At 34.2% G+C, this 24,648-nt stretch overlaps 1 protein-coding gene across 3 annotated transcripts in view; it reads left to right on the forward strand.

Moving 5' to 3' along the window:
• Positions 1 to 24,648, forward strand: part of LOC126892332 (proton-coupled amino acid transporter-like protein pathetic) — a 193,401-nt gene that overhangs the window by 62,052 nt on the left and 106,701 nt on the right. Inside the window, exon 1 of one of the 3 annotated variants that reach the window (XM_050661840.1) lies at positions 4,544 to 4,588. The exons of the other annotated variants lie outside the window; for them this stretch is intronic. The gene's annotated coding sequence lies outside the window, so the exon portion shown is untranslated. Of the gene's footprint in view, positions 1 to 4,543; positions 4,589 to 24,648 lie in introns of those variants that run through there. 3 annotated transcript variants of the gene reach the window in all.

Raw genomic sequence — 24,648 nt, forward strand, 5'->3', positions numbered from 1 at the left:
ATAAATATAGAATAGTTTTTGCTAAATACTTCTATATAGTGAAACAGTGTAATATTAACATTACACATGTATTTTTCGAAATAGCACATTCACAAAACGAGGGTGATTCAATGCATGCTCTTTAGAAAAACGGAAAAAACATTAAGTCGTATATGCTCCAGACCAATGGATAACCATGATACGATGTGCCAAAGCATCAGGCAAGCCTAAATCCGTAACTGAATTAAATCAGAACCAAATTCTAAATTTTAACCTATTTAAGTACACATATGTTAATTTTGAAGTAGATATTAATAGTAAAAAACTAAAGTAATCAAGTAAAATGGTATAGAATTAAATATTTACAGATATGCAATAAAAATGCGATAAATTTGAGATATTTTATACCATGATTTTTTCATAGTGATAGAATATTATTGTTATTGTAAAATTTATAATTTCCAATTAAAATTGTGAAAACTGTTAGTTGATATTTTGTTTAAATATCCCATAAAAATTCATTTTCTCCTAGCTATATTGCAAATAACTCAAAACATACAACCTTTTAATAGTTAAACGGGAAAAATAATTAACACAGAGAGTGTAAAATGGTTGTTAGGCGACTTACAACCTTTTTCTACGAATACTCATGTTTAATCTCAAGGTTGTATCTCCATCAAACTCAAGATTTTCAATAGTTATTAAAATTACAAAACATACATCTCACAGTAATCCCTTATTATGATATAAATATCATATCACATTAGTGTAAAAGAGTCTAATAATTTCGCTACAAATTTTTAAAAAGTCATGTTTTCGTTTTTTGCCTCTCCTGTAAAATAGCTAAAACTGAATTACAACCTTGTTCGATGGGGGTGTCGATATTTGATTTAAAATGAATTTATAAATTTTTTTGTAATTTTGCAGCAATGTCAACTTAAGCTCTGACCAGTACCAACCATATGTAGTTGTAAACGAGCGTTGCCAATACTCGCATTAAACCCCTGTCATGTGAACGTGCCCTTATGGTTGTTCATCATACCCCAGACTCCACGTCACATAATAGGGCTTTTCATCGATTGTCATTTGTTTCGAGCTTCTGTCATGTGTCACATAATATTAATATATCTACGCCATACGTCTTTGGTTTCTATCATTGTTATTACCAATAACGTATGACGTAGATATATTAATATTATGTGACACATGACAGAAGCTCGAAACAAATGACTGTGAATGAAAAGCCCTATTGTCGCTTATGTAAATCGTGTAACTATAATGTAAGACCACGTTCACATGACAGGCGTTTAACGCGCATATTGATAACTAGCGTTAAGCTCTTGTCATGTGAACGTGGTCTAGAGAGCAGTAAAATAGGGACATAAAAAAACTCTCAAAGGGGGGCCGAAATAGGGGGGTTATTTAGGGCCCATTTTTGCAAATTTTGACCGAAACGAATGAAAGTTAACTTAAAGTTAGCTCATCGACAGTTATATAGAAATACGGAATTTGACATTTCCAAATTCAAAATGACGGCCAACATGGCCGACCGCCCACCCGACACATTTCCCTACCTGTCTAAAAACTTGTTTAAGATAAGTTTAATTTGAAAAAGTCGTTATATAGCCTAAAGATGGGGCTATAAGAAGAATATTATCGTTTTTCAGAAAAAATTATGGGTTGCCTATATCTAAGGGGTCAAAATTTGACATAACTTTGAACTAGATTCTCTCAAAAATGGCTCCAAGGAATTTGTTTATTTTTTGATATATTTTTGATATCCTATCGGTAAATTGAATGACATTAGTCAGATTTCTTAACTCCCCATAGGAGGGGAGTTATGAATTTTTTATAAAAAAATATTCGAGTGCCCGTAACTTCCTTTGTAATAGAAACTAAAATTTGAAATTTTGCAGACATATATGGTACTTTATCTATTATCACAAAAAATTTTACCCAAAATATGGCTTCCGGTTGAACCGGAAATGAAAAAAAATCTTAATTTTTTTAGATATGCCCTGTATATTTTTACATATTTTGAAAGAATGCAAAATTACCTTTCCAATGACATAAAACTCGTTGCTGTAGCTCAAAAACTCGAAAAGAAATAGAAATTTTGCTATAATCTTGTGTGTGTCCTCTCTCAGGCGATCATAGCAGAGCATTATTATAGGGCAGTCAATGAGGGTATTTGGCTCCGAATTCCATCCTACTACATCGATGTACTTGATATTTTCACAGTAAGTAGGGAATAGCTCAAGAAACAAAATCTACCCTATATACTATGGCGCTTTTTATCTTGGGGCGGTTCACAACCCTTCAAGGGGGTGGAAAATTTGTTGGTCAAAATAAGCACGGAAGTGGCTAGACAACCTATTTCTAGGCAAAAACTGGTCTATACTTTTTTTTTGAGATTTCAATACTTTTTGAGTTATGCGTAATTGAAAATTGGCCATTTTCATTGAAAAATGATACCTTTTCGGACGGTTCTTTGTGAATACCTTAAAAACTATGCATCGAACTAAAAACACTATATCAAACGTTTTTTAGATTATAAATAACAAAGAGATTCGTTCCTTCGTAAATGTTCTATTTATAATACAATAAGAGATATGGTAGGTGAAAAGAGTTTGTTTTTTGGTGCATGCTCATATTGGTGTATTCAACTTGAAATAACAGAGGAACGGTAGGTTTTAGGTGTATAATGCTACCAACGCCTTTTGTAGTGTTTGAAAAGGCCTTTAAAACGAGCACCGTTAAATGTCGATTACATTGAAACTAAGCGAGATATGGTGCAAAAAAATATATGACTAATGTACTTTAAGGAAAAATAAGAAGTACATACATTTAACCCCTCATCCAACAGAATTTAAATGCTTTGTTTTTCTTCTGCAATACCTTTTAATAAAGTGTTATTTCTACTTTCAAAAAGTTGAACGGGTTTAAAATGAATGGTTTTTGTAAAAAATGTGATCAAATTATAGAATCCATTTTTAAATTTTCTTAAAAATTTTTCTTTTTCTCCATGTAATTCTAAAATAAACATGTTCCACCCCTGCGCCATAGTATATAGGATAGACTTTGAATTAGGAGATTGGGCTACTCCCAAAATTTCATTAAAATCCATGCAGTAGGATAGAATTCGGATGTAATATCTTGTTCTTAATCTCGCGCATTGACTGGTTTAATAGAAATATAATGAAATGCAGATATTGTAAACTATTAATTTCTCAGAAAAATGAACTAATTTGAAATGAAAGTATCACTATAATATTCTATTGATTTATGCAATAATCTATACATCTATAGTGTGTCCCCGAAACATGGCATGGAACATTTTCTCAAATGCAGGAATTAATGATGCGTAGAACCATAAAATATTTTCAAGTATACAAGGTGTTTCTAAAATATCAAAATAACGAGTAACTTTGTTATTTTTATAGAATGCCAGTATCTAGTACGATAACGATAATAGATCGGTACGATAAAGTTCTCGGGCGGCCCTTCCGTCCAGCGTTTTTATTCTCTGTATTGGAGTGTATTGTTTATTTTTCCTTTGCCTGATAAGAAAAAAATATATGCCAATAATAAGCAAAAACATTATCTGTGTTTATGGTGGAAATACAAACTGGAATTACCAAAATTTGTTATTAGCAAATACCTAACATGATAAGTATTTAAAAGACATTTTTAGCAACTTTTAATCTCTTGAAATTCCCATTTATTATCTATATGTACAAGAATTAATATAAATATAATATTTAATTAAATAATAATAATAATATAATATATGTATATATAGTTTGATTTCCCCTTGTTTGATAAAAGAAAAATATATGCCAACAAGGTGAAACATTATCTTGTTTACGATGGAAAAACAAACAGGCCTGGATCCCGCGTACCAAAAAAAAGTTGATTAATAGCAAGGTGAAAATTTGTTAATAGCTTAACGGTGTATAGTCGGACACACGATGTATGGGAACACTGGAACAAGGGAAGTTTTAATTGTAGAACAGGCTAAATCTTTGGAACGTCAGACTACGAAAACGTCCCATGTATTTTGTCGGACAGAACTTTCAGTTGATTTGTTACCCTTTCATTAAACTCTCATGCAAAAAATGAGACTGATATTTACAACCAATATAATTTCTGTCATTTAACATGTTCTACGTCTCGGACTTATTAAAATGACCAACATATTTGTCAGACAAACATTTTTTCGTATATTATATAAAGTTTGCTATTGAATAAACTTAAAAATAACCTGCTAGTTTTCACAATCATAAACTTGTCAGGATGACACGTTCCACAATTAAAACTTCCCCAGTGTTACCATACATCAAAGTTTGTCCGACTAGACACTGTTAAGCCGTTAACAAATTTTCAGGATGCTATTACTCAACTTTTTTTTGGTACGCGGGATCCAGGCCTAAAACTGGCATTACCCAAATTTGTTATTAACAAATACCTCATGATAAGTATATAAACAAATAATTTTACCAACTTGTAATCTTTTGAAATGGTCATTTATTTATTATCGTATTATTTGTTTTCCACAGTCAAACTGGTGTGTGCCTCAATTTGAGAATAGTTGGATTCTCACGAGCAGGTAAGAAAAAAATTGATAAAAACTCTTCCAGACAGTCAAGTAGACTTAAATCACTTGGGTTAATCAAACTTTTCATCAAGCATCGTCAATTTTTGTCATAGTAGATATTTCATTTTTACAAATTTTACCGTTGCTATGTCTATACGGCTTTTAATCTCTTGCGTTTGTTCTGCGTTTTGACTAACCAAGGTTCCTAGATCCTATTTGTATTTGTCTACCCTTTCTATCTGGATATTATTAATATGGAGTGTCTCGTTGTCTTTTGGACGTTTTGTAATGACCATGAATTTGGTTTTCTTTAAGTTCATTTTAATACCATATGGTAGGTTCACTTTTCGTTCAGCCGTTTCAGTATGTTCATTATTGTTCATTGCTTGATTCTTAACGCAATGGCCTTTTTTTTGGCCTTCTTAATATGTCATTTTTACTAATTGACAGCTACTATACCATGAATAGGTAGTGCTAACAACCTAGCTAATCAGGTTATGTTATGTTATGATAGACAAACAGGCGAATCCAGTGGAGTAGCTAGCCCCACAGGGCCCCCATATCATAGTTTGTTGCGTTTGTGGCCCTTTTCCACGACTGATATGGGATAGCTCTAAAAAAATGTTCAACAAAAAAAGCAAAAACGCTTCTATAAAATAGAATAAAATAATGCTTTAATGGGTCTATTGAATAAAAATAAGTATTTGCTTTTACTTCCTCGTATTTAAGTATTTACTTAATATTAATTGAATAAAGCATTAAAGAAATGACTTTATTCAATTAGTATTAAGTAAATACTTGTAAGTAAAAGCAAATACTTCTTTTTATTCAATAGACCCATTGTCACTGAAGATTTCACAATTTTATGGACAAAGCTTACAAAGAGTCGAAAAAAAACAATAACAAACACAGTTTACTGAAATTACATAAATATATAGCAACATTTAAATAAATTGCAAATTACATAATACAACATTAGGAACTAATAAGTTCTGTGTATAACACCCAAATATAGATAATAATAATCCTAATAAACTCTAATAATAAACCAAAGTCGAAAAATATATTTGAATTGTTGAGAGTTGAGACTTATTGTTTGAAAACATATTCAGTTTTTTTAAGCCAAGGGCGAATGGACATTTTGAATGAACTTAAACAAAGAAGTTTTGCTCTTATGGTATAACGATGAGTGATCGGTAAATAGATATACATATGTAAATACAATTTATAGATAAAGAACAGATTACACGAAAACGAAAATATACCCAAACAATACACACTGTTTCAAATATTCAAAGGTAAAGCAATTACAAAAATTTCAATTTGGCATTATACATTATACAATGTCTCACACACAGCCAACAGTGAATGGACAATGAAAGCTACCTTGAAAACAAAAAAGCTCTGTTGTTATGGAATAACGGCGAGCGGCAGAGAATAGAAAATAGATAAATATAATTTATATATAGATAAAGAATCCATTAAACCAAAATGTCGATATCCAAACAATATACACTGTTTCAAAGCGTTTTAATAGGGAATTTTTTTAAATGGAATTTTGTTTCGACCTGTTGCGCTGGGGCCCCTGAATGCCGGGGCCCCAGTGCCCCCCAATATAATTGATACGGCGGTAGCTACGCCTCTGGGTGAATCAATTTTTCATGATTTAGTCAAAAAACCTTTATTAATTGTCTTGTAATTGTAAACAAAAACCGTAATAATTCGGTACCTTTATAATGTTAATTTCATCTATAACCAAGGTTGTTAATGCTAATAATCGTATTTCATTGATACTTCTCATTCATACTACAAAACGTGTTACTATAATGTATTCACCTTAAAACCTTAAATAATGTTGTGGTTAAATAAATTGGTTAATTGTTTATAAATTACATAAATGACTATTTAGTGCTTTTTGTGTGAATAATTAATAGACAAATTTAAAATTTTTATACTTTTCGATTTACCTCTACAAAAATAAACTAAAATAGTACCCTTATAAAAAAATCTATTAATCATAAAATAAATTGTCGATACTGTTAAAAATCCAATTTTTGCCAAGTGCCGTTATTTATTGTCTTTCGTTTTTAAAATCTATATCTATGTAATATATGTATAATAAAAATAAATTAGAGTCAGTAAAAATCAGAGGGTGTCAGAAAAAATTTGAGGGGAGTCAGAAAAAAATTGAGGAAGTGTCAGAAAAAATTGAAGGTAGATATGATAAAATAGGACGAAGTAAACGGTAAAATACGATGAAAAGTTGAGTGCAGTGACTGTAGGGGGTAATTTAATAGTATCCCCCTCGCATGACGATGGGTAAAATCATTATACTAAATTTACAATAAAGATGCAGGAGAAATAAACAAACCAAGACACGTTAAATGCTACTAAGAGCACTCCCGAATCATAATTTACAATGTATATACATTGTAAATCCCAAATTATGATTTCCAAAGTTTATACATTGTAAATTATGATTCGGAACTAGTAGCATTTAATGCATCTTGGTTTGTTTATTTCTACTGCATCTTGATTGTAAATTTAGTAGTTAAGTAGGAATATTTCTATAGTTGTAATTCATCGTTCCCATTTTGATCTGAATACAGGCTTGCTTTTGTTGTAGAAGCTTCCTACAAAATTTCTTTCGATTTTGTGGTACATAAGTTTACTGGATTCTTTGTAATTTCTTTGTCGAACCGTAAAATACCATTTAACACGCCAAAGTTTAAAAGCGCCTTGTCAGGCGCCGTTTGATTACATCAAAAATATCTGGCATTTCTGGCAAGCGTGAACTTAGCTCCGTTCAATGAACACCCAGTATTTTAAAGGTAGGTTTTATTTAAAGTTCAAGGCGTTTGGCTTGTCTAGCACTAATGAATTAAACGAAGATTAAAAATATAAAGCGCAATTAAATATAGATGGTGTCCAGAGGTGAACTAGAGAGAGGTAAATTATATTAAATTCGCATGTTACAGATCATTTGCTACTTTATTTATAGTATCATGCTACAGATTACATGCTACAGATCATTTGCTACTTTATTTATAGTATCACATGCTACAGATTACTGTTCTGATATTTATTTTGATAAGAAAAAATTGAGAAAATGTCTTTTAATTAGCATAAACTTACAATATACATATTCATTTTTAGCAATTTAGTTATGCCAAGAAAAAAATTGTAAAAGGGTGTTCAAAACCATTAGGGCCGGATTTAAGGGGGGGCAGCTGCCCGGGGCCCCCACAAAACGTCCAACTTAAAAAATCTGCACAATATTCACATAGAGAATAACATTTCAAATAACAAAAATTGCCGGAGAGCCAAATTTTGGTGGAGAGCTAGGGTATACCATAACAAATAAAGTTTAAAAAGTCCCCATCGATCCCATGTGTGCGTCAAAAGTTATTCGGGGTCAAAGGTCAAAATTTGAGATTTTTTGGATTTTTTTCGAAAACGGTAAGTTTTATCAAAAAAAAAACCTTAAACCAAAGTTGTAGATCTTAAAATTCTCTACAAAAATAGTCCTTACTATTTTTTTCCTAAGAGTTGCCATTCCTGATATATCGCGATTCTAAGAGTCACATTATACATGATATGCACACGTTTCCACACCACCTGTGAGGTAGTGTACTCTGCGCATTTTTTTACCGTGGTTTCCCCTGTAGGCCTACTCCACTAACTGTTTTGCCAATTTTAGGATAATTTAAGGAAACAATACCCGTCAAGTTCTAGATATTACCTTATTATTGATATTGATTATTGATATTGCTATTGATTATTAGGTTAACTATTGTTTTGATTTCTTTAGATATTTTAATCAGATTCATATTCTTGAAAGTCTACTTCAACAGTCAAGTCTTCTTTGATTTCATCTTCTTCCTCTTCCTCTTGCTGGATGTTCAAAAATTGTTCAAATGTGACTGAGTCGTTGGTCTCTTCATTAAAATCACAGGAGTCTTCCTCTGTTGTACTAAACTGGACATTTGAGCAAGACTGACCTTGGCAGTTGGTACACACTAGAGAACACAGCAACCCGACTTTTTTACATCCACATTTGGCACTACAACCTTTTTTGCAATTGCAAAAAATAGTGTTAAGGAGTTTTCCTGAAGCAGGTGGGAGTAAGGTTTTAATCGGTTCCAGAGTATTATCTATTAATTTCCAACCCCAGTCTTCTGGATTCAGTTCATTGCCTAGCCATGTTTGAACTTGATAATATACTCGATACAAATGTTGAAAAGCAGATGCTGATGTTGGAGGAAGACATGATAGTTGTACTTGTTTCTTGTTTCGCATATTTTTTACAACAGTTAAGTATCGGTATTTATCAAGACAAATAATTTTTTTTGGTGCTCCATAAACCGCAAGAAGAAAGCTGAAATGTTAACTGACAAATTAACAGCTGCGAATATTGAAGTGAAACAAGCTAAAAATGACGCAGATGTCCTTACAGTTGAGACAGCAATTGAAAAATTTAAGGCAACAAACACAACAATTGTAGTTGGTGAAGGTGTTGATTTGTTGATACTGATTACTGCAAGGACTCCAGTAGATAAAGTTATTTATTTTCTGAAACCTGGAAGGGCTCAACAGCGAACAGAGATATATTCTTCGAATAGTTTATCGGCTTATCCCAAATGCCAAAAGTACATTTTATTTTTACATGCGATAACCGGCTGCGACACTACGTCCGCAATGTACAGAAGAGGCAAAACGTCAGTACTTAAATTATTCGAAAAAAAAAGATTTGACTGACTGCTGTAAAGTTTTTACAGAACTTGATTCTACACCGCAAACAATAATTACGGAAGGAATTCGCTTTCTTCTTGCGGTTTATGGAGCTACAAAAAAAAATTATTTGTCTTGATAAATACCGATACTTAACTTTTGTAAAAAATACGCGAAACAAGAAAAAAGTACAACTATCATGTCTTCCTCCAACATCAGCATCTGCTTTTCAGCATTTGTATCGAGTATATTATCAAGTTCAAACATGGCTAGGCAATGAACTGAATCCAGAAGACTGGGGTTGGAAATTAATAGATAATACTCTGGAACCGATTAAAACCTTACTCCTACCTGCTCCAGAAAAACTCCTTAACACTATTTTTTGCAATTGCAAAAAAGGTTGTAGTGCCAAATGTGGATGTAAAAAAGTCAGGTTGCTGTGTTCTCTAGTGTGTACCAACTGCCAAGGTCAGTCTTGCTCAAATGTCCAGTTTAGTACAACAGAGGAAGACTCCTGTGATTTTAATGAAGAGACCAATGACTCAGTCACATTTGAACAATTTTTGAACATCCAGCAAGAGGAAGAGGAAAAAGATGAAATCGAAGAAGACTTGACTGTTGAAGTAGACTTTCAAGAATATGAATCTGATTGAAATATCTAAAGAAATCAAAACAATGGTTAACCTAATAATCAATCGCAATATCAATAATCAATATCAATAACAAGGTAATATCTAGAACTTGACCGGTATTGTTTCCTTAAATTATCCTAAAATTGTCAAAACAGTTAGTGGAGTAGGCCTACAGGGGAAACCACGGTAAAAAAAAAACGCGCCGAGTACACTACCTCACAGGTGGTGTGGAAACGTGTGCATATCATATATAATGTGACTCAGGGCCGGACTGGCTCATGAAAAAGGCGCCAACCCAAATCCTAAAAAAGGCGCCAACCTAATCTCTAAACAAAGGCGCCAGACCCCCCTCCTAAGCTTTTACATCAAACTTTTTATGTCAAGTAAATCAATATTACTTGTGAATTTTTTTAAATGTAATTTAAATTTAAATCCATAAAGTAATTTACTATTTTTATTGGGAATAGTAAATTATATTAAGATGCCACAAACATATAGCTTCAGTTTTCAAGTATTCCTTTTACTGCGTTACTCTCTTTGGTTTTGAAAAGTGCTAATAATTTTTCAACTGCTTTTACAGAATAATCTACTGGTTCAAAAACATTTGACAAGAATCATGATGATTGGTGTTAGTGATGAATGGTCTAGCGGTCTAGCGTCAGACGGCCGCAAACGGAGCCCTCGGAGAACTGACGCAGGAAATAAAACAAAACGAAGAGACAATGGAGCGAGTCACCAGTGGTGGTGCAGCTGGAACAAACTATGAATGTACAAAAGGAAAGTACTCAGCGAAGAGGAAAAGAGGAAGGAGGAGACTATAATCTTCGGAGAAGGGGGTCTTCGGTTAGAAGATCGTCGGTCAGGGGTAGGGACCTGACCAAGACGGATCTTCCAAGGAGGCAAACTTGAAAGGAGCTCCTCATTTGGGGAAAAAAGATCTAGAGAGAAGGAAGAGGGCTCCGACATAAGGCTATGATAAGAGCAATGGAGAAACTTACCAGAGTTACAAATAATTTAGTGAAACTAATGTCCCAAAACTACAGACACGAAGGTCGAGATCAAGAATGCGGTAAAAACCTTAAGAGAGTCACCGAAGACATGGAGGGCACTTTCAGACAAGTCGCCCTCAGCAGCATTGAGAAATGAACGACTAAGGAGACGGCAAGCGTGTCTACACAGATGGACATCGAAAGTTGATTTACAAGGAATGCTGCACCAATTTTTAACGTAGCCGTCAGAAAATTTAACATGTTAATTTACCCAAAAAGACAAAACGCATGGTTACAACAGCATATCCAATAAGATGTAAATTGAAGCTGGATGGTCAGATAATGGAACAAGTGATGGAGTTTAAATATCTAGGCATCACATTATCTAGCTACGGAAGGCTCGAAACAGAAATGAAAGTTCAAGTGAATAGAGCAAGCAGAGCCGCAGGTTGCCTGAATGACACAATATGGAGAAATAAAAATATCGGAAAAGAAATGAAAGGCAGAATTTACAAAACAGTCATCAGACCAATTATGACATACGCGGCAGAAACACGACTCGACACAGACGGGACAAAAAGTTTGGTCGAAACAGCGGAGATGAAAACCCTTCTAAAAATCGATGGTAAGACTCTATGGGACAGAGCTAGAAGAACAGATATACGACGGAGATGTAAGGTGGATAACATTGATAACTGGGTAAGAAACAAGAATAGAATAGAGTTACCACATAAGCCGAATGACAACAAATAGAGTAGTAAGGACAGCCAGACACGGTTCCCAAATAGGAAGACGATCAGTTGGAAGACCACGAAAACGATGGAACGACAACTTACTAGATGCAAATTGAAAAAACAGACAAGGTCATGTCTATACAAAAAGAAGAAGAAAAATCCTATGGTGGCTAAATTAAACCCATGTGTTAAACTTTAAAATTCACAGCTATTATTTTTTTATACAGGTATATCGTATTGAGAACAAAAAGCAGCGTACTAGAAAACATTGTTAGGATTTGGGTCCACGGTTTTGGTTACACTATACTAATTGGCGCTAAGTATTTTAACACAAAACCTAAAGTGTAAGGGCGCTGCTTGTACTCACTGACTTCGTTATGTAAAATTCTGGGGCGCGAAAATCTTATATGTATAATGTATGTAGTTAACCAGCTCAGGAAACTGCACATGTAGATTTAATGCCAATTGTAGGATGTAACATTCTTATATTATAACAGAAACAGGGGAGATTGATACCTAAAGCCGCCCTAATCGTAAAAATGGTCTTCGAGGGCGCCGTGCGTTGCATCTAGACTATTAACATAAAACCCTGGGTACCATTTTCGAGCTATGTGTTCTAGACTTTGATTATCTGATACCTGATACGAGTTGAATTTACTCATAATATATTTTAGGCCACTTGTGAGATGTAACACTCTTATATTATAATAGAAACAGCGGATATTTATACCTACGAAAGGCGCCTGAATCGCAAAAATTATCTTCGAGGGCGGCGTGCATCGCATCTAAACTATTTGATTATCTGATACCTGATACAAGTTGACAAGTTGTATTTTGTTCATTGTCTGGCTTCAATATTTAGGATTCTGGGGCGCAAAAATCCTGTATGTATAATGTATCTGTGTAGTTATGGAGCGCCGAAAACTACACCTATATATTTCAGGCCAATTGTGGAATGTAACACTCTTTACAATAATATCAGATATAAGATAATCAAATAGCTTAGATGTGACGCGCAGTGCCCTTGAAGACCATTTTTACGATTTGGGCGCTTTTCGTAGGTATAAATATTCGCTATTTCTATTATAATAGAAACAGTAGAAATTGATACATACTAAAGGCGCCCGAATCTTAAAAATTGTCTTCGAGGTCGCCGCGCGTTGGATCTAAACTATTTATTATAATAGAATGATAGGAAATTGATACCTACGAAAAGCGCCTAAATCGTAAAAATTGTCTTCGAGGGCGCCGCGTCTAAGCTATGTATTAGAATAGAAACAGCTTAAACTGATACTTACGAAAGGCGCCCGAATCGTAAAAATTTTCTTCTGGGGCGCCGCTCCTTGCATCAAAGCTACATATTTATTATAAAAGAAACAGCGGATATTGATTGCTACGAAAGGCGCCCAAATCGTAAAAATGGTCTTCGAGGGCGCCGTATCTAAGCTATTTGATTATCTGATACCTGATACCTGGTATTTTGTTGTACCGACTGGCTTCATTGTGTAGGTTTCTGGTGCGCCCTCGGGGCTAAACGGCGAAATCAGAGGCAAGTAAAAACATTTTTAGGGGAATAATAGCTGCATCATCTTTGTGTAATGGTTCAAAAAAAAATTTTTTTCAGCATTTAATTTTTTTATGGATAGATACTAACTAAGGCAAAAGGCGCACCGGCCCAAGGGCCGGTGGGCCGGCGGGCCAGTCCGGGCCTGATGTGACTCTTTGAATCGCGATATCTCAGGAATGGCAACTCTTAGGAAAAAGATAGTAAGAACTATTTTTGTAGAGAATTTTAAGATCTACAACTTTGGTTTAAGGTTTTTTTTGATAAAACTTTTACTTACCGTTTTCGAAAAAAATCCAAAAAATCTCAAATTTTGACCTTTGACCCCGAATAACTTTTGACGCACACATGGGATCGATGGGGACTTTTTAAACTTTATTTGTTATAGCATACCCTAGCTCTCCACCAAAATTTGGCTCTCCGGCAATTTTTGTTATTTGCCAAGCATTTTGATGTCTAAGTTGAACGGATTATAGATGGTCATCTAGAAGTGATGCCGCAAAAGAGCTATAGCTAAAACTATAGTTAAAGGTTATAATCAGATTAAAGGAGTATTATCCAAAATTTCAGTACACGATGAGCAACAATTTAAAACTAGTAGCGATGCAAATGGTTTGTATAATCGAATGTGTTTACTGGAAACAGGAATATTTGCAATATTTTAGAATTAAATCTTAGAGAGGATAAACAGCAAAAGCCGTATTCTCCAAAATCCAAATATTGGCCTTAATTCAGGTGTGCGGACATTAGATCACTTAAAGAATTTATATTCTTTTAAGGAATATTCGACTGACTGCCCTGGATTATGGAACATTTCCAGAGACTGAAATGACACCATCAGAGAAATTTAGAACTTAAAATTTTATCACTATTATAGATCACTTCATTTTCTATTTAAGTCAGAGGCTTCTGCATATGAATCCAATCATTCCAATTTTGGATTTTTACATAATTTCGAAAAAAAAAAAACTCCCAATGAAATTGAAGCTCACTCACTGAAGCTTGCCGACATTTACAGCTATGATTTAGATGAAAACCTAGGTGTCGAACTGGTACAATTTGTAGAATTTTTAAATTCATTTAAAGAGGAAATCGGCTCATCAAATAAGTAAAGAACGTCAAATGTACCCACTGCTAAAAGAAAAAAATGTGAATGATGCGTTTCCAAACGTTGAGGTGACACTTCGTTTATATCTAGTTCTGATGCTAACTAACTGCAGTGGAGAGAGATCATTCTCAAAACTTAAGTTAATTAAAAATCGACTTCGGTCTACGATGGGCCAAGAGCGTTTGAATCATCTCTCTATAATGAGCGTTCAACACGATATGTTAAAGCAACTAGACACGTCCGAGATGATCAAGGAATTGTCAGTTAAAATATCTCGAAAAGTACCTGGACTTTAATCATACATCTTATTATGTTTATTTTTAATATTTTACTCTAAAGCCGGGTCCAGACACATGTAATGTAATGCGTAACGTATGGATTTGAGAGAAAAATAAAGACACTGTGAAGTTGACATCTGAAGAAGGCAGTCGAGTTGTAAAAGTGTATAATCAGTGTAGAGTGGTGTGATCGGCCTTTGCGAGCAGAATCAAGTTGAAACCAAATCGTCGACCGGTTAAAGAGTTAATTTTCCTGGTCCGAGAGAGATTCCTTTGTTTTGTCTAGAACGAGTAGCTGATTATTATCCGTCTGTGCACAAGATATTCGAGCAAGTCCTGTGTGTTTTTCTTGGAAGCAGTTTTGACGAGAGGGACTTTTTCGCAACAACCAGAGAGTACGTGTTGAGAGAGTCAAGGACGGCGCAATCCAGAAAACGAGGGAGTGAAGAATAAAAGGTTAGTCAAATCATTTGTCTGAATGGAGAAAATTTATTTATATCAAAACCATATTTGTTTATTGAACAATTTTTTTAACGCAGTTAGTCATTTCAACGCGTAATGAAACGCGAATTCTGCGTTTGGACGGCACTGCGAGCATTACATGTATGGTATGTTAAACAGTAAATGGTTAAGTTCAATTAGTTACCACTATCACAGATTAATCCAACATGTTGGGTTAATTTGTGCCACTATAAACAGCCCGGATTAACCGATAATAGTATAAAAGGCCCGGTTTCAGGTAAAATTTATTTTAGGCTTTATTATGGGAGTACCGTCTAGTCAGTGTTAATTGCAAAAGACCAACTCTGTCTACCTCGGTGGCTTATCGCTCCGGGTGGGTCTTAACAATGGGCCAGGTCAGATAAATTTAATAATATTTACGACCGCACTAATTGAACTCAAACCATTTACTGTTGAACAAACCATACCATTCGCGCTGGAGCTCGCCGGGACCCGGCGCCAGTCGGTTTTTTCGTGAACACAAAGCCGCTCGCAGTACCCGTTTGGAGTTTGGACGGCATTCGTGAAAATTGTACCGTTTGGACGTGTGGCGAGCAATCGCTTGACGAATCTACCTGCTTATACCAACAAAACCCCGGTATTTGGGATCCAAAAAAATTTTTCGAGAGTAAATAACTAATTCTGCTGTATGTATTTTAATAGGAAAATATGTATGTATCTACATAAAATGCTTCATATCTACATATCGTATGCATTTCATGTTTATTAATAGATGCGTGCACAGAAAACGTAATTTGGTTTTTTAATAAAATAGGTTACATTGCTGTATCATTGACATAAAAAGGCCTAAAACCATATAAATATACAGGGTGTAACAAAAATACAGGTCATAAATTAAAGTACATATTCTGGGACCAAAAATAGTTCGAAGGAACCTAACTTACCTTAGTACAAATATGCACATAAAGAAAATTACAGCCCTTTGAAGTTACAAAATGAAAATCGATTTTCTCGAATATATCGAAAACTATTAAAGATTTTTTATTGAAAATGGACACGTGGCATTCTTATGGCAGGAACATCTTAAAGAAAAATTATAGTGAAATTTGTGCACCCCCTAAAAATTTTATGGGATTTTGTTCCCTTAAACCCCCCCAAACTTTTGTATACGTGCCAATTAAATTATTATTGTGGTACCATTAGTTAAATTCACTGTTTTCAAAACTTTTGTTCCTCTTAGTATTTTTTCGATAAGGCAGTTTTTATCGAGATGCGGCTTCTTCTTTAATATGTTTACAAAAAAAAACTTATGGGGGTTTTGTGCCTTTTAACCCCCCAAATGCTTGTGTACGTTCCAAATAAACTATTAATGCGGTACCATTAGTTAAACACAGTGTTTTTAAAACTTTTTTGTCTCTTTGTATTTTTTCGATAAGGCACCTTTTATCGAGATGTGGCTTCTTTCTTAATATGGTTCAAAATGTACCTAAGAATGTAAATCATAAATAAATTTTCATATTATTACCAAGTCTCCATAATCGTACTTACCCATATAAAAAAATATGTGGTGGATTTGACAAATATTCAAAATATCTCGATAAAAACTGACTTTTCGAAAAAGTACCAAGAGACAAAAAAGTTTTTAAAACATTGTATTTAACTAATGGTACTACAAAAATAATTAAATTGGAACGTACACAAAAGTTTGGGGGGGTTTAAAGGTGCAAAACCCCCATAAAATTTTTAAGGGTTGTTCAAAGTTCACTATAATTTTTTCTTACGAAACTACTGCCATAATAATGCCACATGTCCATTTTCAATAAAAAATCTCTAATAGTTTTCGATATATTGGAAAAAATCGATTTTCATTTTGTAACTTCAAAAGGCTGTAACTTTTTTTATGTGCACATTTGTACTAAGGTAAGTTAGGTTCAATCGAACTATTTTTGATCCCAGAATATGTGACTAAATTTATGACCTGTATTTTTGTTACGTATGTATATGTATGTAATATGTACACATATTATAGTATGTACAGCCGGTTCCTAAAAAAACTGATACGACTCTTAGTAAGATTTCATCATGTTGAGCAGTGTATTTGATTGATCTGACATTATATTTATTATGACAGACAAATAATAAAATAAACAAACAACAAACAACTGATTCATGAAAAAACTAATAAGTATTTTAGAAAAATTTAAACGCAGGATGAAAGATTACATTATTACCGAGGGCGGAAAGCCCCTTAGAATAAACAAGCAGTTTCTATTGAATGAAATATTTGAAATTAAATATCACACTTTTTTTATTTTCAGCCCTGTAACTTATTAAAATAAATATTATAGAAGTTTTCAGGGACTTTCAGCCCTCGGTAATAATGTAGTCTTTCATTCTGAGTTTAAATTTTTCAAAAATATTTATTAGCTTTCTCAGGATTCGAAAAAAAATGAATACAATTAAAATACATTGAGAATTTTGACATGCGTCACAATTTTGCATTAACTCAATGTAAAATTCTAAACTGTTCCAGCTTCCTTAATTATTTGACATCAAAAGACATTAGAAACTATTTGTAGATGATTCAAATCTGTATTGAAAACAAAAACAACTGTTAAAATTGGTCTACGTAATTAAACATATTCCAAAATTTTGTAAAAATGTAATACATTTTAGTTTTCAGCCCAAATTTAGGCCACACACAATGCAATAATGTTCACATTTTTGAACTGTCAATATTTTTATTTTATCATCTATTGTTTAAAAACAATACAGTTGATAAGATACCCTCAGTTGCGGAGAAAATATTAATAATAAAGATTAATAATAAAGTCTAATAACCGTGGAACATAATAAGCTATCTGACAAATTTTAAGATTTGGCAGCGACATTGACAGTATGTAAATATTAAGTATTTATCCTTCAAAATACACTGCTCAATTTTCTACAAAATACGCGTCAAGAGTCGTATCAGTTTTTTTTGGAACCAGGTGTACATCGTATGTATGATGTACAGCCGGTTCCTAAAAAAACTGATTCGACTCTTAGTAAGATTTGATCATGTTGAGCAGTGTATTTGATTGATCTGACATTATATTTATTATGACAGACAAATAATAAAATAAACAAACAACAAACAACTGATTCATGAAAAAACTAATAAGTATTTTAGAAAAATTTAAACGCAGGATGAAAGATTACATTATTACCGGGGGCGGAAATACAATTAAAATACATTGAGAATTTTGACATGCGTCACAATTTTGCATTAACTCAATGTAAAATTCTAAACTGTTGAATTCCAGCTTCCCTATTTATTTGACATCAAAAGACATTAGAAACTATTTGTAGAGGATTGAAATCTGTATTGAAAACAACTGTTAAAATTGGTCTACGTAATTAAACATATTCCAAAATTTTGTAAAAATGTAATACATTTCAGTTTTCAGCCCAAACTTAGGCCACACACAATGCAATAATGTTCACATTTTTGAACTGTCAATATTTTTATTTTATCATCTATTGTTTAAAAACAATACAGTTGATAAGATACCCTCAGTTGCGGAGAAAGTATTAATAATAAAGATTAATAATAAAGTCTAATAACCGTGGAACAGAATAAGCTATCTGACAAATTTTAAGATTTGGCAGTGACATTGACAGTATGTAAATATTAAGTATTTATCCTTCAAAATACACTGCTCAATTTTCTACAAAATACGCGTCAAGAGTCGTATCAGTTTTTTTTTGGAGCCAGGTGTACATACTATTATCATTATTATAATTATATTTAGTACATTTATTTCTACTACCCACCAATGATCGGTTATTAGAATATCCCAGTTATAGTATTATTTTTAATAGGCACGAAGGCTATAAAACAGTATTGCTACCTGAGAACTATTATAAATGAGCAGTGGAGCAATGTACAAATGTACAGGAAATAAAGTGCCGCATAGGAAAGGCAAGAACGGTGTTTAACGAAATGAGCTCCATCTTCAAAATCCACAACATATCCCTAAATACAAAAATGAGACATTTGAGATGTTACGTTTTCGCTGTATTATTGTACGGAGCGGAGGCATGGACGCTTACAGACACCACTATTAAAAAACTTAAAGCATTTGAGATGTGGCTTTATAGATTACAGTATCTGGGACACGTTATGAGAAATCAGCATCGTTACTCCCTGCTGCAGTCCATATTGCAAAGTAAAGTCAAAGGTAAGCGAGGACCCGGTAGAAGGAGAATATCATGGCTGAGGAATTTGGGAACATGGTTTCAAACCGCAGCGAGCAAGGTTATGATTGCCAATATGATTTCTTTCATCCGAAACGGATAGGAACCAAAAGAAGAAGAATATGAATCTCTTGTTGTCAAAAATCTTAATGTTAGTGCCAGTCTATCTTGTTGTGAAATTGCAGATTTCATGACAGTATCTTGTCTTAATATTTTAGATGCAATCTACCTATGTTAATGTTAATAAATATTCAAAATCAGTAAGCGGCATCCGGGTAAAGTTTTAATATTGGCCACTCATTTGCTGAGATTTTAGTTCCTCAAGTAAACTAGATCTTTTCTGATACAAATCAGTTTTCCACCATTGACGCACTGAACGTTATTTCCGGTCTTCAGTTAGTAAATATATACAAATAAAAGCAGTATTTACCTACCTGCTGTCACGGCATCTATATTCGGCTGTTCGTAGCAACTGAGTGGAAACCAAGATTCGTTAAACGATTCGTATGGACGTTCGTGTGACGTCCACACTGTTGATGCTAAATTACACGTAATCTTACATTACACGTTACACGTGTCTGGACCCGGCTTAAGCGGGCGTGTCTTTTAGAAAAATGAAAAAAGAGCAATATCGGTCGGTGATTCGACTCTTGTTTTTGGAAGGGAAATCCCGCAGTGAAATCAAAGAGCGATTAGATGCTGTATATGGTGACTCTTATCCTTCGATGGCGACCGTCAACATTTGGTTTAACGAGATTCAACGTGGTCGCACGTCAGTATATGATAGGTAACGCCCAGGTGTCCCAAAAACGTTTACCCCTACCACGGAGGATAACGTTAAAGAAATTCACGATCTCGTATTGGCAGACTGCCGACTGAAGGTGCGCGAGATAGCTGAGACAGTAGGCATCTCAAAAGATCGCATCGGTCATATCCTGCATGAAATTTTGGGCATAAAGCCTCACTCCGGACTATAAGCGCAACCATGAGATCACTTCACCTGTATATAAAGGACAAGGAAGGAAACTTATTAGGCGACGAAGAAAAAATGAAAGAGAGATGGAGAGAATATTTCTATGAATTGTTAAACGAAAATCCAGGGGAAGAAGAATGGCAGACAATAGGAAAAGACGATATTGAAGTACAAGAACCGACAGAAGAAGAAGTAGAAACAATCTTAAGCAACATGAAAAACAATAAGAGCGCCGGACAGAATGGAATAGCAATTGAAAATATTAAATATGCCGGCAGATAGATCAAACGTAGACTGTATGAACTAATTGTGGTCATATGGAGAGAGGAGCAGATGCCGAATGATTGGGAAAAAGCAACAATAATACCGATTTTAAAGGATGGCGATGAGGCAGAGTGTAAAAACTATCGGGAATATCACTGCTAGATGTGGCCTATAAAATAATAGCGACAATCATTAAAATCAAGCTGGAGGTTAGTTGAACCACAAATAGGGGAATATCAAGCAGGGTTTAGGAAAGGCAGAGGAACAACCGATCAGATATTCATAATGAAATAGGTACTGACTAGCTGCTATGAATACAAAATCCCTGCAATACTATTATTCATAGATTTAAAAAAGGCGTACGACTCTGTCAAGACGGAAAAAATTGTGGAATTTATGGAAGAATTTGAAATACCTACGAAGCTAAAGAAACTAGTGACGATGACATTGAAGCATACGACCTGCAACGTAGAGTAAAAGAAGGAACCTCAGAAGATTTTGCAGTCAGATCAGGGCTTAGGCAAGGAGACCCGCTATCAACGCTAATATTTAACATGATAATAAAAAAAATCATTAGGAATAGAAATTAGCACATATTGTACAAGAGTCATCAATTAGTGGGATACGCAGATGATGTGGCAATTGTAGCGACGAGTGAAAAGATACTGAAAGAGATAACAGAAAGATTAGTAAATGAAGCGCATAAGCTGGGTCTACAAATAAATAAAAAAAACAAGGTTATGAAAGTAGGAAGAGAAAGGGGGGGTGGGACAAAGTTCAAGGTAAGCACACAATTAGGAGAGTTTGAGGAAATAGACGAATTTGTATATCTAGGATCAAGGATAACAAACAAATGTGAAGAAATGAAAGAAATTGATGCCAGATTGAGTAAAGCCAATCGATCTGCGGGAGCTATGAATTATTTACTAATTCAGGATTTATAAGACTATAATAAGACCAACAGCGATATATGGATGTGAGACATGGATACTCAACCAAACAACAAAAGAAACAGTAAGAAGATGGGAAAGGAAAATACTCAGAAGAATATTAGGAGGGAAGAGAACAGAGGAAGGATATATAAGAAGGACAAATGACGAAATTTATAATATTTACAAGGAACCACAAGTAGATAGCGTAATAAAATCAAGAAGGTTGCAGTGGCTGGGCCATATAGAAAGAATGAACGATGACAGAGTGGTCAAGAAAATGGCATGGAGAGTACCAGATTATAAAAGAAAGAGAGGGAGACCACGAAAGCGATGGAGAGAGGCGGTAGTAGAAGACCTAAAAGAAAAGGGAATAGCAGACTGGAAGAAGTTGACAAGTAACAGAAAGCTATGGAAAAGAACAACAAAGCTCTGGGCCTAAAAGGCCTGTAAAAAAGCTAAATATATGAGACCACTTCAGAGCAGTGTCTGAGGCTGCTTAAGCGTAAAATCCAAAGAAGTTTCTACGTTGTTTCAGAACCGTCGACGAAACATGGTTCCACTGGATACACCAGAGAAAAAAGAACAGTCGATACAGTGAATGTCACACCGCGAACATGCTCCAAAGACTGCCCAATCGGCCGGAAACATTTTCTGGAATTCACAAAGTGTGATCTATATCAACTTCCTGGAAGGGGACAAAACGGTCACAGGGTTTTACTATGTCGCATTATTGGACCGATTCGACGCCGAATTGTAGACAAAACAGCCTCAATTGGGGAAGAAAAAAGTACTCATCCACCATGACAACGCACCGGCTCACTCCTCTGTCGCCATGGCCAAATTTGTCGAATTGGGCTACGAACTGCTGGTCCATCCACCTTATTCTGCAGATTTGGCCCTGTACGACTTGCCTTTGTTTCCAAACTTGAAAAAGTCACTCGCCAGTCAGAAATTTAAGTCAAATGAGTAGTTATTCACTGCCACGGAAGCCTACTTTGCAGACCTCGAGAAAACGTATTTTTGAGACAGGTTAAAATTTTGCCACTTTTTGACATTTTCAGTAAAACAGCGCGAACAGATTTTCACAAAATTAACGATATAATATGTTATAACGATACATTTCATTTCACTAATGACTTAATCTTTAAAGTCGCCGCATATTATCATGCTTCGAAAAACCTGATTTTACAAAGAGGTGTCTGATACGATACATTCCTGACAGTGTGAATTGAATATGATACGTTCATATTTAAAACCATTAAAATCAATATTTTTCGGAAACTAAACGCTACGTGCTGAAAACGATTCGTGCGTGATAATATGGCGCGACCTTAACCGCCACCTTTACAAGTACCTTCACCTTCACGTACAAGTGTGTACGTGATGACTGTGATGAGGGGCTAAATGCAATTTTAATATACTCATGAAATTTTATATGTGGAATTGAAATCTGTCTATTTCCTAGGATTTTTGAGTTTTAAATGTGAGTCAATTGCTGCTACCCACGTAACGCATCAACCTACATTGTTTTTTAGTTGGTCGGTTGAATCACTGCTTATTTAGTTAGTTCTGAAACCCATATAGGTAAGTTATTGGAATATATTTTTTCTTCAAACGTCAAATAATGATGACATTACTTATCTAACTTGATCCTGTCAAAGTTTGATGTCTCCGCCGGCAGAAGTTTTTTTTCCCATTTCTTTACGGCGGCGGAGGGAAAAATGTTGTCATGGCAACAATATGAAACATGTCACAAAGCAACAATACAAATGTCATTAACAACAATTAAACATCATTTTTATTTATAGTAATATTAAAAGTACAATTAGTTAATGAGGCATTTTCAAAATTGAAACCGTGCAAAAATGTTCCCGACTCTTGATACGCATTGGTAATTGTTGATGATACTGATGGTCGAGCACAACTTTCAGCAGTCATTCCCGATGTTGGCGAATCATGAGGGTTTATCCCACCGACGACTTAATTATTTTAATTTCTAACATCTAGACGACTTTGATAGTTGTCACAGTTAATTTCGAGTAAAAATAGCGTATGAATTGTACTATTTATGGTTGAAAATTGCTACGTTTGAAGAAAAAATAGTATACTTTATTCGGCAAAGAAGCGACTTTTCTTGACTTGCCCTCTGTAAATATCGGGCGCGTCAAGAAAAGTAATGCTTCTCCGCCTCATAAAGTAATATACTATTTTCTACGAGCGTGCAAAAATGTCTACTTTCGCGCACGCATTTTAGTTTAGAAAGTTTCACTTTTCCGCACGCGTGTTACTTTTCCGCACGCGTGTTACTTTTCCGCACGCGTGTTACTTTTCCGCACACGGTTTTTACTTTTCCGCACGCGTGTTAATTTAGATCTGTTAATATGGCCTTAAAGTAATTATAATACATGCAATAAACTAATATTTAGATATTATTTACTAATTTATTTCAAATATATCTTATTGTGTTCCTGTTTTAATGAAATTAACGCGATTGTTTCATTCATAGGAGATTCTGACCAATAGAAAGCTACATAAATCTAAATTATATCGATAATTTTTGATTATTTCATTCATAGGAGATTCTGACCAATAGAAAGCTACATAAATCTAAATTAAATCGATAATTTTTGATAATTTCCCGTCGTCAAGTATATTACGTCAGATGCCGTTCGTTGCTACGAAAAAATACATTCAGTGACATTAATCAAAATAATGTTTTAAAAATTATAAAAGTGATTACTTTCAACCGTCAAATTAATATTTATAACAACTGTGTGTTTATTTGTACTAATTTGTACTTACATAAATAAATTACAATAAAATTTTGGTGCTGAACAGTTTTATTCATGAAATAATCGCAACAAATTGCACTCGATCTCAAAAATTAATATAGAATTTTTGCCCTCGTGACACTTTTGACATAATTTCACTCGCCTTCGGCTCGTGAAATTAAAACTGTCAAAGTGTCACTCGGGAAAAATTCAATCGTTTTAGAGCTCTTGTGCAATTACTACTGATAATTTCCCGTCGTCAAGTATATTACGTCAGATGCCCTTCGTTGCTACGAAAAAATACATTCAGTGACATTAATGACAATTAATGTTTTAAAAATTATAAAAGTTGTGACTTTCAACCGTGAAATATTTATAACAACTGTGTGTTTAAT

This window comes from Diabrotica virgifera, chromosome 9, assembly GCF_917563875.1.
Source record: "Diabrotica virgifera virgifera chromosome 9, PGI_DIABVI_V3a".
Lineage (NCBI taxonomy): Eukaryota > Metazoa > Arthropoda > Insecta > Coleoptera > Chrysomelidae > Diabrotica > Diabrotica virgifera.